This window comes from Nelusetta ayraudi, unplaced genomic scaffold (assembly GCF_046127955.1).
Source record: "Nelusetta ayraudi isolate G7.1 ecotype Tasmania unplaced genomic scaffold, CSIRO-AGI_Nayr_v1 ptg000045l, whole genome shotgun sequence".
Taxonomy (NCBI): domain Eukaryota; kingdom Metazoa; phylum Chordata; class Actinopteri; order Tetraodontiformes; family Monacanthidae; genus Nelusetta; species Nelusetta ayraudi.
Genome location: NW_027466095.1, coordinates 3951786 through 3972321, shown reverse-complemented (window position 1 = coordinate 3972321; position 20536 = coordinate 3951786). Strand labels below are relative to the sequence as shown.

Sequence of the window (20536 nt, the reverse complement as noted above, 5' to 3'; positions counted from 1 at the left end):
TATTACATGGCAGTGGCACAAGACATGACAAACAACAACACTCTGGCACAACACAAGGGGCACACAGACTATTTAAACACACAAGGTAACGAGGCACAGGTGGAACCAATGGGTAATTATGTCAGACACACAGGTGGCACAAGAGGACATGATCTAAAATGAGAAGAAGGTGGTCTGGTCTTAAAAATAAAACAGGAAATGATGAGACAAAAACCTCACCACAGTGACACTTGCATGTTCTATGAACAAAAACAGGCACACCAATTTTTAATTTAACAATTTATTAAAGAATAAACATTAACATGCACCACATTTTTTTTTTTTAGTTTAGGTTCTATATTTTTTTTAACAATCTACCTGGTCTAAATGGGTTAAGCAGCGGGTTAGCCCTGATCCAGGGGACACAAACGTACAAAAAAAGAGATCAATAGTTCAGAACAATAAGACTGCAGTTCAACATTAACAAAACTAATAGCTTTCAATCTCACAATAGGACTGCAGTTCAAAATGAATAAGATGAACAGCTTTTCGTCCCCATGAAACAACTCAACTCAACTCTGTGGCCAATCCTTCCTTGGACTCCACCACTCCTTTCTGGTGCATAGCGCCAGATAATGGCATTGGTGCAACGTCCCATTAGTCCGACAGTCGGAGTAATGGAACGTCAGACTATTGGGATGCGTGTTTGTCAGAAAGTAGCGATGACAGTCTGAGCTAATGGGACGTCCCATTGGTCCGACGTCCTATTTGTCCAACTTGTGGTCAATTTGGTTGGACTGATGGGACGCCGGACCAATGGGAAATTTGTTGGACTAATGGGACGTCAGACTAATGGGAAGTTCCTGCATAGCACAGCCACTTCTGCATTGCATCCTCGTACTGCTTTTCAGTCAGCTTCCGGTCAAATTGATGAGCAGCTGCTGTGGAAAAGAAGAAAGAAAGAAATATGGTACTTGTTATAAAAGCAGCAGTGGTCACACTCCATTCAAAAGTGACAAATGTCCGGTGTCCTTTTTAGTGCACTAGATTTTCAGGCACCTTACCAATTTTTAACCCCATCTTCATATCATTTATCCACACTAATGCTCATAAAAAATGCCACCATCTCTGTCTAATCTGTCTCAGGAGGGCATTGGACAGTTCAGAAACCTTCCTACCGATGAACTCACATCAAATACAGAGTGACTAGACTTACTGAGCATTACAGAGGAACAATTATATGAAGCTCATCCATTTAGACCTGGAATGCATCCATGTTAAACATTATTTTATTCATTAATTATCAAAAAAAATAGCAGCACCAAGTGCCACGCTGCGAACTTGTAGATCTGCTATTTTTGAAAAATATTGAAAGTTTGTGAAAATCTTTGAATATATGTATTTTTAAGGTGAACATTTTTAACTCAAGTTTTTGCATGAATTAGATTCAATGTCCGTCAATTAGCCAAATCCATAAAGTAGTAAACCTGGAATTTGTTGCAGACTCACCATAGATGCAGTTCTGCATTGGTGTGTCCTTGAAGGCCCTCTTCGGTGACTTTCCCGCCCCGTTGAACCTGCAGGCAAGACCGTTGCTCGCAGGTAGCATTCGCCTGATCATGCTTTCTGGGTTGGTCCCTCCGACTAAGCACAGGCGGGTAATCTGAACACATTAGAGGAAAAAATGGTTAGTGTGCTAAAGTGTGCAGCATGCCATGTCAAATGAGTAATAACACATATTTTAAGTATAAAGTCAATAAATGTAGAGGGTTCAGAAATTGCATCGACCGGACAAGTGACCTCAATGCCCAACACTTTGCCCGCATTGTCAAACCCCCAGAGCCTGTGACCAATGTGGGTTCCCCCTCCTCCCGACCCCCAAATCGATCCCAGACATCAACTGAGAACAGGGGCAGATTTATTTTACTTTCTGTCTTAATTCTATTTTCTTGTCTTACTTTTTGCACATGGGAGCTGCAATGAAAATTTAATTGGCATGTTCAGTGACAATAAAGACATCTTATCTTATCTTAGATGTCAGGGCTGTGTGCAAAAGAACATTAGGAACTGCCAAGAAAGACATAGAGCAGTCAGCTGTTTGCGAAGAAAGGCATCAGAAAATGAGAGGAGGTCACAGGAGTGAGGCTCCCTGTTACCCTTATCATTAACAAGCCGCCAGTACAGGTTAACTCAGTCGAAACAGTAAACCCTGTAAACCCAACTGCACAGTCCCAACAAACACTCAGAAAACGTATAGTGCAACTAATTGGCAAGCGATGCATGATGTCATGTGCAATCAATGGGGTCCCACTCCAAATGCTGCTTGACTCAGAGGCTCAGGTGACCATGGTGGGTAGGGCGTGGGTAGAGGTAGCATTGCCCCAATGTCAAAATGGAGCCACTCTCATCCGTATTCCCAGACCAACCCCTTGAAATGTCTGCAGCAAATGGCACTTTGGTTCCCTTTGATGGATGGGCTTATGTTAATTTACAGATACGCAGTGAGAGCCATGGACATGCCGACATACAAGTACAGATCCTAATCAGTCAGAGTTGCAGAGATGATCAAAGAGAAGAACAGGTGGATATTACTGCCATACTGAAGGACGCCATGAGTGTCAGTGAAAGCACAGTGGAAACTCTGATTTCTGTCCTCCAGATTGTAGCCCCTGACAAAACCCTGCCCCAATGCACTGTGTGAGTTGGAAAGAAGGGATTTACAATCTACGCTAGCCAAATCTGTGAGGTGAAGTGCAGAGTCAGAGCATGACCCCAGGGTGGAACAATGTGATTTGAGCTTAGCCCAGAGAACAACTGCCCTGAGGGTTTAGACCCCTTTCCCACTTTAGTAGATGTCCCCACAGACTCATCAAAAATTGTAATCAGAATTTAACATGACATCTATTTGTCACAGAGAACCATAAACCTCTGTACAGAGAGGTAAAAGAGTATGTGCAGAAACTGCTTGACCATGGCTGGATAAGAAAGTCCACCTCACTCAAAAAAGATAAGAGTTTGCGTCTATGCGTTGACATTAGGGAGTTAAACCGCAAAACTGTCCCAGACCGTCATCTGCTCCCACGCATTCAAGATCTGCTGGACAACCTGGGGGGCTACTCCTGGTTCTCAATACCAATTTTGACAAAGGCAGCGCTTACCACCAGGGCTTTGTCGATGAGAGTTCCAGGCACCTGACCGCCTTTAGTACCCCTTGGGGATTATATCAATCAATCAATCAATCAATCAATCAATCAACTTTTATTTGTACAGTGCTAAATCACATCCAAAGACGTCTCAAAGTGTTTTGTACAATCAGAGAAAAGGCAACCAACTGGGCCCCCAGAGCAAGCAAGTGCGACAGTGGCCAGGAAAAACTCTCCTGTGGGAAGAAACCTAGAGCAGATCCAGACTCCAGAGTGCTGTCATCTGCCTGATATCCACATTCTGTGGTTCCATATAGATGCAGGTGTAAAGAACCTTCCACTTTGCTGCCATGATGCCAAAGGCACATTCCACCACCATTCTGGTCCTGGACAGTCTGTCGTTAAATATATTTTTCCACCATCCAATGCGGCGTCCAGGGAATGGCCTCATTAAGTACCTTTTCAGAGGGAAGGCAGCATCTCCAACCATTGTGTATAGCACTGGCCCTTGTTGGTCTGATCCTGGCAGAGGACAGTCAGCAGGAACATGCAGCGTTTTTTTCTCCATTCCAATTCCAATGTCAGATCCACTGTAGACCCCTCCATCACTTGAACGTCCATAGTCCCCCACCTGGATGTTGATAAATCTGTAGTTTACGTCTACCAGTGCCAGTAGAATGATTGACAATGTCTTTTTATAATTGGAGTATTGACTTCCTGATTACTTTGGTGCTGTGTTGACAATGTGTTTGCCATCAATAGCCCCAAGGCAATTGGGAAAATTCCACCTAAACCAGAAAGCAGAGACGGTATCTCTCCACATCTGCTCTGTGGACTTGGGAAACTGGGTGTCCATCATCCGCCTCTCGATTGCCTGGCACGTCATGTGTACGGTGTTGGACACGGTGCTCCTGCCTAATCTATATTGGAAACCAAGGCTGGAAAAAGTTTCCCCTGTACCAAGGAATCCGTGGGAAAAAGAAAAACATTTCATTAATAATATCTATATCTATATATCTATATATCTATCTATCTATATATATATATATATATATATATATATATATATATATATATATATATACATATATATACATATGTATATATATATATATATATACATATATATATATGTATATATGTATATATATATATATATATATATATATATAAATGTGTATGATTCCACATATGCAGCCCAGAAGGTTAATATTATTTTTTTTAATAAATGAAATTTTTCCTTCTTCTAGATCTTTTGAACTTGATAGCATACTTAATTTAAAAATATATATACAGTATATTAAATAATTTGATTCTAGTCTGTACTTCACAAAAAAAGTTTTTTGTCTTTCTTTTTTTATAGCTCTAAAAGTACTCTCCGGCGTGTTGATCAGAGTGAAGAAACACCCGCATACCAAAGCTCTGATGAAAGTGTACCCTCTGGACTGCTTTCAAGGCCTGCAACACCAGGCACTCCCACACCAAAGTCCGCCACGCCCTCAACACACCCCAGAGTGCAAGCCTTATCACGAGCTGCAACTGAAAACCCACAACATAGAAGATAAGGCAATCTTCAACAACTGCAGGGCCTACAGAACAAGTTGTAGAATACACTTTTGGTGCAACCTAGACACATCATCAGTGATGTATCCTGGGTTCCTTGGATGTTTTGGGTCTTGCAACATCAGACACCCTCACCCAGGCGACCCAGCCGAGGTGATCAAGTCCCGGCTTGTGTCTAGGTAGCTGGTGTGGTCCAGCCCTAACGAAGGCGATGGACTGCATTGTTGGTTGATGGTATTTACTGGTGGAGATCCCTGTGCTGATGGCCTCTGCGATGACCCGCAGCACTTGGTCATGGCGCCAGCGGTAACGCCCATCTCCCAGTGTCCTTGGGCAGCAGCTCAGGATGTGCTCCAGCGATCCAGCTCCCTGGCAAAGAGGGCACAGTGGAATCTCGGCCACGCCCCAGCGGAAGAGGTTAGCTGGGCTTGGGAGGACATCGTACACCGACTGAATGAGGAACTTGATCCGGTGTGGCTCAGATCTCTATAGCTCTGTCCACGATATCTTCCGCTCAGCTGCCTCTTCCCATCAGGTCCATGCCCCTTGCTGCCGCATCCCTACTGCGACGGGCTTCCTCCACCCCTGCTTGGATCTTCTCCTGGATCAGTTGACGTATTTCCTTTCCCTCCGTATTTCCTTGTTGTAGCGGGATCTTGGATTGCTCCCGAGGCCTGCACGTCCAGATGCCACTGTTCCCACCAGCTCGCTGTGTCGCAAGGGGGACTCGTCTGGTCGACTGCCTCATGGGCCTTCCACTTCCTGCCGGCTCTACTTCAATGCCAGCCGAGGAGACTTTGTCACTAAAGTCTCTGTACAGCAGCACCTCTCTTGCTTGTGTCACCATAAACTCCTCCACCAGACTACTGAGGGGCAGTTTCGCTTGTTGTTCTTCCCGTACAAGGCGATGCCGCTGAGACTTTGCGGTAGGCCCAACCACTTCCGCAGGAAACAGCTGACCTTCCTCTTGAAGCACTTGGTGATGGACATTCGCACATCATAGACCAGCAGTGGCCAGAGGAGTCGTGGCAAGATGCCGTGCTGGTAGATCCGGGCTTTAAACTTGCCTGGTAGCCCTGACTTATCCACTGCTATCAGCCAGGTTCCCAACTCCTCTGATGTTGCTTGGAGTGCTGCGGTGTCCTTCAAGGTGCAGTCGAAGACCTTGCCTAGGCTCTTAACTGGCTTTTCTCCCACAGATGGAATCTGGATGCCTCCTAGTGAGAAGCGAAACTGGCCTGTAACCTTCCCCCTCTTCATCACCAGCGACCTGGACTTGGCTGGCTTGAAGTTCATCCGGGCCCAGTTAATGAGATGCTCAAGACCTTGCAGGATCCATCTACAGCTCGGAACTGATGTTATAGTCACTCTCAGATCATCCATAAATGCTCTGATGGGGGTCTGCTGCATACCTGAGTTTGTGAGGCAAGGTGGCCACTTTTCTTCTGCCTGAGGATCTTCTTGGTGAAGCCAAAAGGATTTGGGATGAAGGCTGTACGTTTCCTGGCTCTCTCCCTACCTCTCCTCCTATGCCACTTGGCTCGACGGAGGGTGGTCATTTTTTTCCGGAGCTCTGCCAACCCAGCCTTCTCCCCCTCCCCTGCCTGCTTGAACTGCCGCCCTAGCAATCTAAGCTCCTTCCGGAGCTTGCTAATCTTAACCTACCGTCTATTTGGCTCCCCTAGACCTCTGGCTTGCCGTTGTTCCTTTATGCCAAACCTTTCAGTACCAATGCTGACGGTCATTGCAGACATCGTCCGCAACTTCTAATCTGTGTCTCCCCTTGCAGTAACTTCAAGGACTTGGTCCAGATCTTCGTCAAACTGGATCGACTCTCTTTCCTTGCTGGCAGGTGGCCACATGACCCCGCAATGTTCAGAATGCCTGACATAGGTAGGGGCTTGTGGGGCGTGGAGGGTCTGGGCACTGTGGGTTGACTCCCGGCCGGACTCCTCCTGCGTCTCACCAGGTGCTGGACCTATGCGTTGCACCACCTGCTTCCCCGTCAAACATTTCATTTTGGCCTGGTGGATCTTGTAGTGCCGCATCTGGGCCTAATCTTCTCACAGGACAATAGGAATTTATTGCAGCACGGCCTTCCGATGAACCACGTTGGGATGACGCAGAGGTGGTACCCGTTTGGCTGTGATGCGACTCTCCTGATGATCAAATCTCATTTGGGGTCAGGAGAGACCGTAAAATACCCACTTTAGGAAAACACTTTCCCCACAAATCACAGGGGGGAGTCAGCCCAAGAGGACCTGGCACCAGGCACGAGGGGTACTGCCTGGAACTGTCCCCAAGGTTTATGACATCTGCTCCAGGACATTCCTCAGCTTTGAACAACAACACCAGATGTCGTGAGGGACTCACATTTGCACAATGTTAAAAACTGTATTTTCTTCTCCACAGGGACACTTCAAACTCACGTATTCACAATTGTTGTCAAAATTAAAGCATGAATGGACTTTGAATGGCCTCCCTAGTTCAAGGTTTGGTCAATCCAGGATTCCATCCTGAAGTACAATGGAAATTCAGGTGGAGCCACAGTGCCCTCAAGAGGCCGGAATAGGAAGTGCCTCTGGGGGGTTGATTTATACTTGGACACACGTTGCATCAGTTTATCTCCCTCTGCGTTACACAGTTAATTCTTCCCTTTTCATTGGCTCTCCGAGAGCGGGATACCGCCCCCGTCCCGAAACTTTAAGCTAGTGAATTTCAATCTGCTGGTCAGAAATTTCTCATCCCTCGTTCGTGAAGGCCTTGTTTTTGTTTGTTTTCCCTCTCATACTTAGTTTGTTTTTGTTGTAATTGTTCGTTTTTGTTTAAATCGTTTTTGTGTTGGCATTAAGCCAACTTTTTTGCTTAATTTTAAGTGGCAGCTGACAGCACGGAGACTCGCTCCGAGATCGCTACTTTCATTTTAATTTTTACCTTTTTCAACTTTTTCCCTCCCACGATCTCGAGATCGATTTTTGACATTTTTCAGTTTTCCCCGTTTTTAATTGGCTCAACGTTTGGCCTTCGAAGTAACTGAGTAATTTGTTTGATCGCCGCAATTATCTTGGATTACGCAAAGAAGAGCGCACGTCGATGCTGAACTGCCAGTGAAGACATCACCCAGACAAGAGCAAAACGGGCTTCCAGCGTCTGAGCTTGGTGTATCCTTCTGAGCTCCATGCACGCTGCCGGACCCGAACGGCCCGGTACAATCTCCCAGGACCACCTTGGAGGACCATCAAGCAGCAATCTCCCGATCCCCTGCGGGCCGACGCTCATCCAACGTAAGCCTCGTCACTCGCTTTTGTTCTGAAGTCTGGTATGCATCACAATAAATTTGGTCTTAGATTCTAAAGCCCGTAAACAGTCTGGTTGGCTGTTCCAACAGCCGATAGGTCATCATTTTTCTTTCCTTTTATTTTGATACTTTAGGTCTCAGTTTAGGGTCCGTTCCCTGTCACACACGCACCCACACGGCCACACAACACGCACAGAGATACCTTTCGTTGCTAGTGGTGTTTTCGTGGTCATTTTATGTCATACTGCTTCATTTAAAATGTTTGATGTTTGTTAAAATAAATGTGTATCGAGCCTGACATCGTTGTTTGACTGGGTTATTAAAGTGTGGTTCAAATCCCTACGTACCGGCCAAGAACTCACAGTTAAGGTGAAACGGTTTTGAGGCTGATTCTAGTGTTTCTTGCTCACACTGACAATCAAGAGCAAGTGGTGCTCCGTAAAATTCATATCAAATATTCTTTCTTCTGTCCCGAGTCTGTCCGTTCGTGGGAGTAGGGACGACGTCCTCCCTACCCCCTCGGGTCCCTCTAGCGGTCAGAGTAAGAACTGCTTGTACAATCCATGTTTATATAGTTGGCATCCTGTTTCATTCCTTAGGGAGTTTGATCGGTTAGATTAAACAATCATCCTCCCTCTACTACAATCTTTAGGCCATGCTGGTTCTTGCAGACTTTGCCACATGGACAGACTGGACTCATTGTCATTTTTCCTTTAGCATTGGTCGTTGCCTGTTTATCCGTCCTATTAGGGTGCTCATCATCCCACCCTCTCGGGCACCCCTGGGGGTAAAACAACTGCTTCAACTGCTGACATCTGAACTAGTCCCAGTCCCACCGTATGTCCCGAAAGATAAGGATGAGATGTATTTTTTCACCCTCAGCCTTGTTCCGCAACTGAACAGACTGAGTTGTAGCTCCCAGGCACGTGCACAACTCCATATCTTGCAGTACCTCACGCACTTGGAAAATGAAGCGGAGCTACCACCCACCCAAGTTTACAGACCAACCCCATGTCCTTACCAGCAGTCAAACCAGCCATCAGGTTTTTATCCATATCCACCAGCATCCCATTTTCAACAATTCCCACTCCCACCTCCCTTAACAGATCAACAATATGCACAACCCCCAATGTCAAACCAACAGGAGAGACAACAATACAGCTCGCTCCAAAGCCCATCTCAAACTGGAGGTGTGAAGAGGAGCATGTCCATGCTAAAGGAGCTTGAAGACCGCTCCTCCCTCTCAATATACCACCATTTCAACTAGGATAGCAAAGAAGGGTTGAGCCAAAAACAAATCTTTGTTTTTTCATTTTGTATTTACTGTATTTACTTTTTTTTTGTTGCATGTCCATGTTAACATTTATTTAAGAAGTTCTTATTGGTTGTTGTGTTGTATTTAATATTTTAGATTATAGTTTTCCAGTTATTAAAAAAAAAATCACACCATACACTGTGCTGGAAAATCATATTTGTCTTTGTTATCTTACCTCAGTGTCACTGCAAGCTGTTGTTTTGGTTGGATAGGTTCCTGGAAATTGGTTCTTTGTGTGGTCAGATCAGGCCCAATCAAATACAAAAGATGATCCATCTTCTCAGCAGACATCATGAAATATTTAAGATGGCAATCTCTGTCCAGGGACAATTCGGCCACAAGATGGTGATACACACCAAATTCCTTTCTTTTTTTGTTAATGGGGTGGACCCACATTCTTCTTTGGCGACGCCTGCGTAACAATAGGTACAACGCAAGGACTCTCCTCCTGTCTACAACTCGCACCGTGAAACAGGAAAAGAAAATAAATGTAATAAAAGTAAATAGTAGATAAACAAATATTTGTATTTCAACGGTTTATCTACACTACTACTTTCTACACCATACTCTCTCTTTTTCACGTCTTTTATGTGATTAACTAATAAATACACACAATACAGCACAAAGATGTTGGGTACAGTAAGTAAAACATGATGTATTATTAATTTTGTAAGTTTATTTACTTACCCATGATGAAAAAAGCTTGAGTGGAAGTTAAAAAAACAGGAGCTGAGCAGAAGCGCTTGTCGACCGTTGCCGAGCTGTTCGCGTCTAGTCTGAACCAGTTGGAGCTTTGCTCGCAAATTTTGTCGGCACTCCACTTCCCTTGAAATGGCACGAGCCGCGCCCCCGTTCGCGTCTGGTGTGAACAACTACATTGATTAACATGGGCGCCGAATTGAAGCGCCCGGCGCTTCGCAGTACTTCCGCGTCCAGTGTGAAATGGGCGTAATGGGCCGGCCCAGCATCCAATGCATACATATCGAACATAACATAAATTTGTCAGCTCTTAATCTTGTTTTTATTTCTGCAAACACAAGTAATACCGTCTTATTACAGCTCCGGCATTGTTTCTCTCTCAAAAAATATATACATGTTGGAAAAATTGCAGAACACTTAGAACAGTAAAAAACAAAAATTCAAAAGATTATTTTGTTAATTCATTTTTCAAATATTAAAAAAGGACAGTGTCACGCTAAAAGTCTGTTCACACACATAAGTAGAGCCAAGCAACACCAGCATCCTCTGTGCTATCTTTTGGATGTTTGGAAATGTGGCTGTGCTTAATGAAGCATAAATCTCATCCAGTTAAAGAGAGTTGAACTTCTCTTTTAAGACAATGTCACTCTGGAGATCAATCAGTTCCAACTACTCAACTACTTTGATTCTCCGACATGGAAAAACTGCAGCATTTATCCACCATGGATAGGTTTGCCAGGCAGTCACCCTTCAATCAATTGCCTTTAGACCTGGTGTCGTCGGTTATGACGTAATGTTTATATTAAGTTGTGATCAGCTATATTTGCCCTGCGTAGTGTTTTATTTTCGAAAGGGACGGAAAAATATTACATTGATTTTGTGTCAGATTTCCTGTCTAGTGCGATCTGCTCTGTTGAGCTTGACGGGATTTAGCAATGGTTACGTCAAAAATGCTACGCATTGATAGCGCTGCGGTGCGGAGAGACGCTGCTGAGACATGAGAGTGGCAGTGATCAGCTCTGATGACTGTGGTGCTTGTAAATAAGGGAAATGCGCAAGCTAGTGGGATGCCGGATTAAGAAGACCAATGGGCCGAATGTGGCCCGTGGGCCGTAGTTTGCCCACCTCTGCTCTAGACCCTGGAGCTCTATCAATTTGGGGTGTGTGCCGGTGTAACACGAACCATGAGGACATGAGGATATATATATATATATATATATATACACATATGTATATATATATATATATATATGTATATATATATATATATATATATATATATATATATATATATATATATATTCACGTGTGTTTATGGGTATACCACAATAGGATTTTAATCAGTCAAAAGGCTGTGAAAAGAGTAGCCTTCCATTTGGACACTGATGAAGAGTGTGTAGTGGGCAACGTCTCTTTGACAGCAATACAGGTAGGCTGTAAATGCTTCGTGTAAGGCACCAAATCTAGAAGGTGGTGACTCAAATTTTCACTGTTCATGGGAAACACAGACAAAACGAGTCCGTCCACTTCAGTCGGTTTGTAATGTAAGAATACTAGCTATGCTTTCTTTAATAGTGTCTTTGCAGTAAATGGCCTTTTCTTTGAAGTCCTTGATGATCAGTCCCAACAAAGTTCTAATGCGACTTAATGCTACGTACGCCTGCCCAGGTGAAAACACTTTACGCAACGAGACCACTGCCTCGTCCACAGTCAACCCCTGTACCTTGTGTACAGCACACGCCCACGCCAACGTAAGAGGAAACTGCAGACGGACACCTCCTCATGGGGGGTCGCCTTTACTTCCTCAGGATCGATGACAGTAGAATCCCTGCATTATACTGCTACATGCGCTGAGCCCACTCTGGCATCGTCAAAACGAACATACACAGCAGCGGGGAAAGCTAGGTTGTCGCTAAACTCCAAGAACGTCACTGTGCCACACGCTCCATTGACCAGACCATCCTCTACGTCCACGTTCTTCACCAGCATAACACGTGCATTGGGGGCCAAGGATAAACTCTAGGGCAAACATGTTTCCTTCGTGTTTGCGTGATGTCCAGTCGCTCAAAAAACGAATAGTCAAAAAATCTGGTCAAGAGGCTTTCAGCTGTTGCAGATTGTGCTCAAGAGTTTGCTTGTTAGTTGGAAAAATGTGCAACACTGGTTTCTCTTAACCTGTCTTTCTGCACGTCGCTAGGCAACAGGGAGGTCGTTCGGAAACGCACTCTCACACGGTTGAGCAGTTGGGCAGAAACACCTTATTCAGAAAACAATGCCATCTGTAGTCAAACATGCACGCAGCTGTGACTGGATTACGACACAACAACTCACACTTGGCCACTAAGTCCAAATCCTCGATCATCTGCGTCCTGCCTTCCTGCTTCAGGATGCTGGACAGGAGGTTCTGCCAGTGCAAATCCTCGGAGGAAAAATAACAAAACCATGACTGAATTCCTAACTGACGCACGCAAGCCAACAGTCCCTCTGGACCGAACTCCAAAAAGCAGGCGTAAAATGGATGTGTGTGTTGGACCCAACTGCAGTACAGCAGACAGACAGGTTAAGTTTAAAGAGTCTTTAATCAGGAATCAGGCAGGACATCAGGAATCAGGCAGGACAGGCTGGTCAAAGGAAAGTAAGGTGAGTTCAGAAAGATAAATAACAATCTGGCTGGGAATGAGTGGCAAGCAGGGGTCTTTATACCTAACCAGTCAGATCAAAGTGGGCAAGCAGAATGGAGTCGCTTTGATGATGGGCTGGATTGCAAACAACTTAAAGTGGGGGAAGTGAATATCCAAGCCATAACAGAACCCGCCCCCCCCTTCCTCAGGGGACGGCCCCTGACGTCCCCAAAATAGTTACACACTGGGCAGAAGGGAAGGCCCTCAGGAGACGCTAGACCTCCTCCGAACCAGACCCATCCATGACCTGAGTCGGGCGACCGGAGGGAGTCTGAAGGAGGGATCCGTCTTCTACAGAGGAAGTGTCCCCCGAAGAAGAGACTGAGTCATCTACATCTGGAGAAGGAGACACTAGATCTAGCTTGGCAGGTTGATCCGGGTGCTGCTGGTGGAAGTCTGCAATGGGGCGGGGGTCGAGGATGAAGCTTGCAGGTATCCATGATTGCTCTTCTGGACCATACCCCTCCCAGTCAACGAGATACTGAAGACCTCGCCCACAGCGCCTGGAGCAGAGAAGCCGTCGCACCGTGTAGACTGGACCCCCATTGACGAGGCATGGAGGCGGAGGAGAAGGAGACACAGGGATCAGTGTACTCTCCCGAACCGGCCTGACCTTTGAGACGTGGAAAGTCGGATGAACCCTCATGGAACGAGGAAGTTTGAGCCGAACCACCACTGGGTTGATGATCTTCTCGATCTCAAATGGCAAAATAAACCTGGGTGCCAGCTTCCTGGAGTCAACTCGGAGCGCAAGGTCCCGGGTTGAGAGCCACACCTTTTGGCCAACCCGGTAGGTGGGGGCCTTGGTGCGTCGGTGATTGGCGGTGGATGTGTATCGGGTCACACAACGCAGGAAGGTGGCTCTGGTCCAGGCCCAGGTGTAGCGACAACGGCGAATGAAGGCCTGGACGGATGGGCAAGAGACTTCCTTCTCCAGGGCAGGGAAAAGAGGAGGCGGGTAACGATACGCACAGTGGAATGGTGAGAGGCTGGTGGAAGGGCTGGTAAGGGTGTTGTGGGCGTATTCTACCCACATCAGCAGTTGTGACCAGGATGATAGGTTACTGGAAACCATACAACGAAGTGCCACCTTCATCTCCTGGTTCTTTCTCTGAGTCTGACCATTGGACTGGGGATGGAACCTGGATGACAAACTGGCCGAAGCTCCGATGTGGGTGCAGAACTCTCCAGAATACAGATGAGAACTGGGGCCCCCAATCAGATACCACGTGCACCGGAAGCCCATGGATGCGAAAGACGTGTTGGAGAACTAGTTCAGCTGTCTCTTTCGCAGAGGGGAGCTTGCGCAGGGGAATAAAGTGAGCCATCTTGCTGAACCGATCCACAACACCCATGATGGCTGTATGGTCTTGAGATGGTGGTAGGCCTGTCCAAAGAAAAGTGGGACCAAGGACGATGAGGAACAGGGAGGGGATGCAGAAGTCCGGCAGGGGCCTGATGGGAAGTCTCGTGCTGATTACAGACCGGACAAGCATTGTCAAACTCACGGGTGTCCTGGTATTCCAGTGAGGCCCGCCAACCTCTGCTGAATCACGTCTTTAGTGCGTTGGATTCCCGGGTGGAAGGTCAGGTGTGTGCCAATCGGGGGGACAGGTGCTGGGTCCAGGTTGGTTCTTCAGGGCTGCCTTTACTCTCTCTTCTACTCCCCAAGTGATGGCGGCAAACAGGTTGGCAGAGGGAAGGATGGTATCCGTTCCTACGGCTGACTCCTCTCCCTTCAGGAACTGGCGAGAAAGGGCGTTGGGCTTAGGACAGTAGAACAGAGTGAAATTGAATCTTGTGAAGAATAAGGATCACCGAGCCTGACTGGAGTTCAGTCTCTTGGCTGGCCGAATGTACTCCAAGTTCTTGTGGTCGGTCCAGACTAGGAAAGGCTGTGTGGTACCCTCCAACCAGTGACGCCACTCCTCCAGCGCCAGCTTGACTGCCAGTAGCTCACAGTTGCCAATGTCACAGTTCATCTTGGCTGGGGAGAGACGCCGGGAGAGAAAGGCACAGGGATGAAGCTTCTGGTCATCGGCTGCCTGCTGGGAGAGTACCGCCCCCACCCCAACGTCTAAGGCATCCACCTCCACGATGTACAGTCTCTCAGGATCTGGCATGCGAAGGATGGGGGTTGAGCTGAAGCGGGCCCTAAGAGTGTGGAACGCAGCTGCAGCGGCAGGAGACCAGCAGAAGGGGGTTGTCGGAGATGTGAAGGCGATGAGAGGGGCTACTACTGTGCTGAACCCTCGGATAAAGCAGCGGTAGGAATTGGCGAAGCCGAGGAACCTCTGTAGCTGCTTCCGAGACTCAGGGATTGGCCAGACAGCGACAGCGGAGACCTTGGCTGGGTCCATCTGTAGGCTCCCCTGTCCAATCACATGCCCAAGGAAAGAGACCGAGGAGACATGGAACTCACATTTCTCTGCCCTCACAAACAGGGAGTTCTCCAACAGTCGGAGGACGACCGCTTGGACGTGGTGGACATGATCCCCCTTTGTTCTGGAGTAGATGAGGATGTTGTAGAGGTACACAAAAACGTATTTAATGAACATGTCACGGACCACGTTGTTGACAAGGGCTTGAAAAACGGTGGAGGCGTTGGTGAGACCAAAAGGCATGACTAGATATTCATAGTGCCCCGTGGGAGTGTTGAATGCAGTCTTCCACTCGTCCCCCTCCCGGATGCGTACCAGTTGGTAGGCGTTTCGAAGATCCAGCTTGGTGAAGATGGTAGCTCCTTCCAGAAGTTTGAAAGCCGATGAGAGGAGAGGGAGAGGATACCGGTTCTTCCCTGTAATGTCATTCAGGCCCCTGTAATCTATGTAGGGTCTTAAGGTCTTGTCCTTCTTCGCCACAAAGAAAAATCCCGCACCAGCAGGGGAAGAGGACGGGTGGATGATGCCAGCAGCCAGGGAGTCATTTATATACGATTCCATGGCCTGTCTTTCGGATGCAGACAGCGCATACATATGACCCCGTGGTGGACTAGTGCCAGAAAGTAGGTCATAGGGATGATGAGGAGGGAGTGAAGTGGCCTTGACCTTACTGAAAACCTCCCTGAAGTCATGGTACTCTGCTGGAACATTGCTGAGATCAGGAGATGGGATAGCGTTGAGGAGCGAAGGCTTGCTTCAAGCAGATTGAAAATACTTGGAAGGAGGCCAGAGGGCCGCTGGGTTTGGACAATTTTCATTGTGTTACATTCGAGAGAAGGCTCTGTAAAAACAAATGGCCTCTTGTCTTAAAAGACACGACACCACCATGTTATTCTTAAATTTGTATGCAATATCAATCTTTTTTTTTTTTCTTTTTTTTTAATACCATGTATCCATCTTTTGGATCATATTTCTTATTTGTGCAATAGGATATAGCTTGTAGATGCTTTCAATGTTTTACAGCTTCATTTCATTTGTGTTTTTATCCTGTTGTTATGTTTTGAATGCGTTAATATCCCTGTTGCACTTATTGAGTAGTCACACAATCTTTTTGGAAAACAATCCACCCACACTATCGTCCCCCAATCGACCGAGGAGAAAATGGATGACAATCTTCTTTTCTGTCATTTTCCGCACTATCGTACTATCGCTCCGGGGAAGAACAAACTATCAATCCCAGATTGACTGGGAACAAGGATTTTCATGGAACCCCCTCACCCACTCCCTCCCTGCTTGCACAATGAAACTGGGAATTGCTCAAAGCTTTGGTTGAGGCTTTGGCTCTGACACCTCAATCACTAGATTTAGAGGTCCAGTGTGTAAAATTTGGCCTGATTTATGATTGTTGTATTGGCAAAGTTTTAGTATACAGCCCATAAATACATGAATGAAAGTCTATACTCATAATGCTATAAAACTAATTTGGTTGTCCTACACATAGAATGTTTCTTATACGTATATACACGTAAGAATATACATAGTGTGAGGGTCTTGCTCCCACTTAGCTTACGTCTTGCAACGCTAAATTTCTAAGGAAACCTGGTGTGGACAATCCAGCTGCCTGACAGTGCGTTTCGTATTTAGGGTGAACGTTCGCGTCCTTCCATAAACCAACAAAGACGAAGAAGAAGGTGGACGATTTATCTAGGTTTGTGAGTGTGAAGGCCACTGCACTGTAAACCCGGATACCAAATTTTCCGGACTATAAACTGCTACTTTTTTCCCACGCTTTGAACCATGCGGCTTATGCAAAGGTGCGGCTTTTCTGTGGATTGTACTTCACCCGCCAGGGGGCGCTTTAGCAGGAAGTACAAAAACGAGACAAGCTGCGACGCGGAGAGCAACACTGACATAGACACAGAAAAGGGATGTGACGAAGCTCTTCTGAGGCTGTTGTTGGATCAGAGAATTTCCTTGTGTCGTGCTGCTGATCCGTGTGTTCGTTGAATGAAAAGTCTCAGGAGAAGAATGCCAATTTAAATATGTCTTTAGTAAATAAACAATTCAGGATACAAATATACAGAGCTCTGGGCTGAGTTCAAAACCCTAGCAACAACAAAGTATTGTCAGGGCATGAAGTCTGACTCCTATCTGTCCCTTGACCCAGTCCTTTTATACAAAAAACACATGCAGACGCTCCCAGATGTTGTCCTCCTGTGACTGGCTGCCTGGTCTCCAGAACCCAGCCTCATTGGATATTGAGGCAGCCTTTGTTCCAAGTCTCTGATTACTGATTGCAACAAGGAACAAGTCCTTATTTGGCACGGAGCCAAACGATCCATCCTTTGTTCCAGTGCGACCTGTACCAATACGGTGCAAGATATGCCTAAGGTCAAAGGTTCCTCTCCCCCATGCCTCAGATGGATTGTAAGTCCCTCCCCCCTCCCCCCTTTAAATGACCGGGTTATAAAGTTTTATGGTGGTCACAAAGTCAGTTAGCTCTCTGTCCATCCTCTGGTCCCCCAGGGTCACCAGTTAGTGAGGAATGTGCCTCCCTTTGTTCCTTCCTGAGCTCTTTGCGTGACTCCTGCAACAATGCCTTTTTCCTATGAGTAGGTCAGCTAATTATTTAAACAGTTCTATATTAATAACCATATTATTACAAACAAACATCTAAACTAATTATATTAATCAACACAAACATCTAAACCACAAATAATAATACCCGCAACTAAACATAATAATATCATCACTGTTGAACTCTGACACTGAAGAAAGTGACTTCAGCGGTTTCAGTGCGCAGGAGGAAGATCAGAACAGTGACAGGTCGTTTCTGGGTTCAGTGTTCATGAAGCGACTTTAATGGTTCCAGTGCGCATGAAGAAAAAGTGACAGCGGTTCGACGTGTGTTCAGTGGGTTCAATGCGCAAATTTTCTGTTTTGGTTGATCTGCACTTTTATTGTTGTGTTACCGGCACCCTTCGGAAACTAATCAGTTCAGTTATGTAAATAAACAAGTCAGAAATCTTTCTGTGTACCAGTAAATCTATCAATCTAATCTTTATCCAGATATCTATCCGATATATATCTCATTTCACAACCTAGATATTGGCGGCTTATAGCCCGGTGCGGCTTATATATGTACATTTCCAATTAAAAAAAAAAAACTTAGTGGGTGAGGCTTATATTGAGGTGCGCTCTATAGTCTGGAATATACGTTAAGTTGGCAGAACTCAAAAAAAAAGTGAGGCAATCAGTTGCCACATTTTCTTTTATTGAGTTCATAAACTCAAACATTTGAGTATATTAGAGCTTAAATATTTGGAGTTGATATTAGATATACTTTTAAATTACTCATAAATTACTGATTAGGCCAACTCAAAAATTGTCAGTAAATGGTACTCAAATAATTCATTCAGCTTTTTCATTGCAATAACATAAGAAAACTTAATAATTTCAAGAATTAAAACTCAGGATTTTAATGTTCAATGAACTTAACATTTATTCGTTTTTTCTTTAAATCTACTGATTACACTTTACTCAAAAACATTGACTTGCTTAAACTCAAAACCATTTACCGTCACACTTAAAGTATTTGTGGCAAGCGATTGCCTTAAACATATCAAGTACTCTTGACTTAAAAGTAGTAGGAAACTTAAGGTTATTTACATAACCCCGGTTCTCTGAGTAATATGAGTGAGATGTCTCACTATGGGATGCACGCCCCCGCTGCAGCCCTCAGAAGCATTAATCTCATTACGGCAATCCTGATTGGCTGGTGAAGTGTATCCGTCCGCATCAGGTAGTCCCACCTACCATAAATGCCACCTGCGGGCGGTAACACGCCATTCAAAATAAGCACCTCTTCTCACTCGCCCAAGCAAGAAGGGTTGTCTGGTGAGACATCTCACTCATATTACAGCAAGCCCTGACTCGAGTACGCCATGGCAATCGCCTCCACCACCCAATGGGACAGGCGCTGCCTTGTAACAGGTTTTCCCTTATGAGGATTGGCCCAGGAGACAAACAACTGGTCGCTCCTCCTAAACCCTTTTGTCCTATCCATATAAGTGCGCACAGCACGGACCGGACATAAGGCCTGTGGCTGCAGCTCCTCTGGTGAGGTAGTGAACGCCATCAGGTCAATAGGGGAAAAAGAGCCTACCACCTTAGGCACGAAAGCCGGGTTAGGTCTCAAAGTCATCCTCATGCCCCCGGGAGAGAGCTGAGTGCATGACGGGTGCACCGAAAGTGCATGGATGTCACTGACACGCTTAGCCGAGGCCAGGGCCAGCAACAACACCGTCTTAAGGGACATGTGTTTCAGATCCACCCCATCCAGTGGTTCAAAGGGAGGACCCTTAAGTCCCTCCAAGACCACACCCAGATCCCACGGTGGCACCAGTGGTCTGGACACAGGGAGGAGTCTGCGAGCTCCCTTCATAAACAGGCAAACCAGCGGGGGCTGGCTTGCGGTCTGACTCCCAAACCCCACATGGTAGGCGGCGACAGCGGCCAAATACACCTTAACTGTGGAGAAAGCCTTCTGTTTGTCAATCAGTTCCTGTAAGAATGACAAAATCACCCCCACCGGACACTGAAAAGGAATGTGACCATTCCTGTGACACCAGCGCTCGAACACTTTCCACTTACAGCCATATAGAGACCTCGTAGAAGAGGCTCGAGCGTTTTGGATGGTGGAAATCACCCGCTGCGGGAGTCTCACAGCTGACAGGCTGAGCCACTCAGGGGCCAAGCCCACAGCGCCAGACACTTCGGGTGGGGGTGGAACACCGCCCCCGCCCCCTGTGACAGCAGGTCCCGGCGCAGCGGGAGCTGCCACGGATGAGCGCACATTAACTGGTAAATCTCCCCCAGCCAGTGCATTGCTGGCCAGTGCGGAGCCACCAGGATCACATCGTGGCCGTGCTCCCTCTCTCTGGCGAGAGTCGAACAGAACTACGACAGCTCGACTGTATCGAGCCAAGATCTGCATCACGACCTCCGGGTGCAGCGCCCACTCCCCGTACGTTGGCGCGCCTCTGGACAACAGGTCTGCCCCCGTGTTCAGAGCGCCCGGAACGTGCGTCGCTCTCAACGAGAGAAGACGATCGCAGCTCCAGAGGATCAATTTGCGTGCCAGCATGTGTAGCCAACGCGAACGTAACCCGCCTTGACGGTTGATATAAGCTACTGCCGTCATGTTGTCCGTCCTCACCAGGACATGATGTCCCTGGAGGGACGGAAGGAAGTGCTTCAAGGAGAGAAACACCGCCGAAAGCTCCAGAAAATTTATGTGAGACCGTGCGAGCTCTCCGCTCCAGCAGCCCCTCACAGACTGGCCCTTGTGAATTCCACCCCAGCCCGAGAGACTGGCATCCGTGGTGATCACCCTCCTGGACAGGACCGAGCCCATCGGGACCCCCTGGCTCAGGAAGCCCAGGGTACGCCAGTGACGCAATGCCAGGGCGCACTCG

At 46.7% G+C, this 20536-nt stretch overlaps 1 long non-coding RNA gene across 1 annotated transcript in view; it reads right to left on the bottom strand.

Annotated features, from left to right (window-relative positions):
* LOC142894843 (uncharacterized) overlaps positions 1–20536 on the bottom strand; it is a 393438-nt gene that overhangs the window by 285362 nt on the left and 87540 nt on the right. The window lies entirely within an intron of this gene.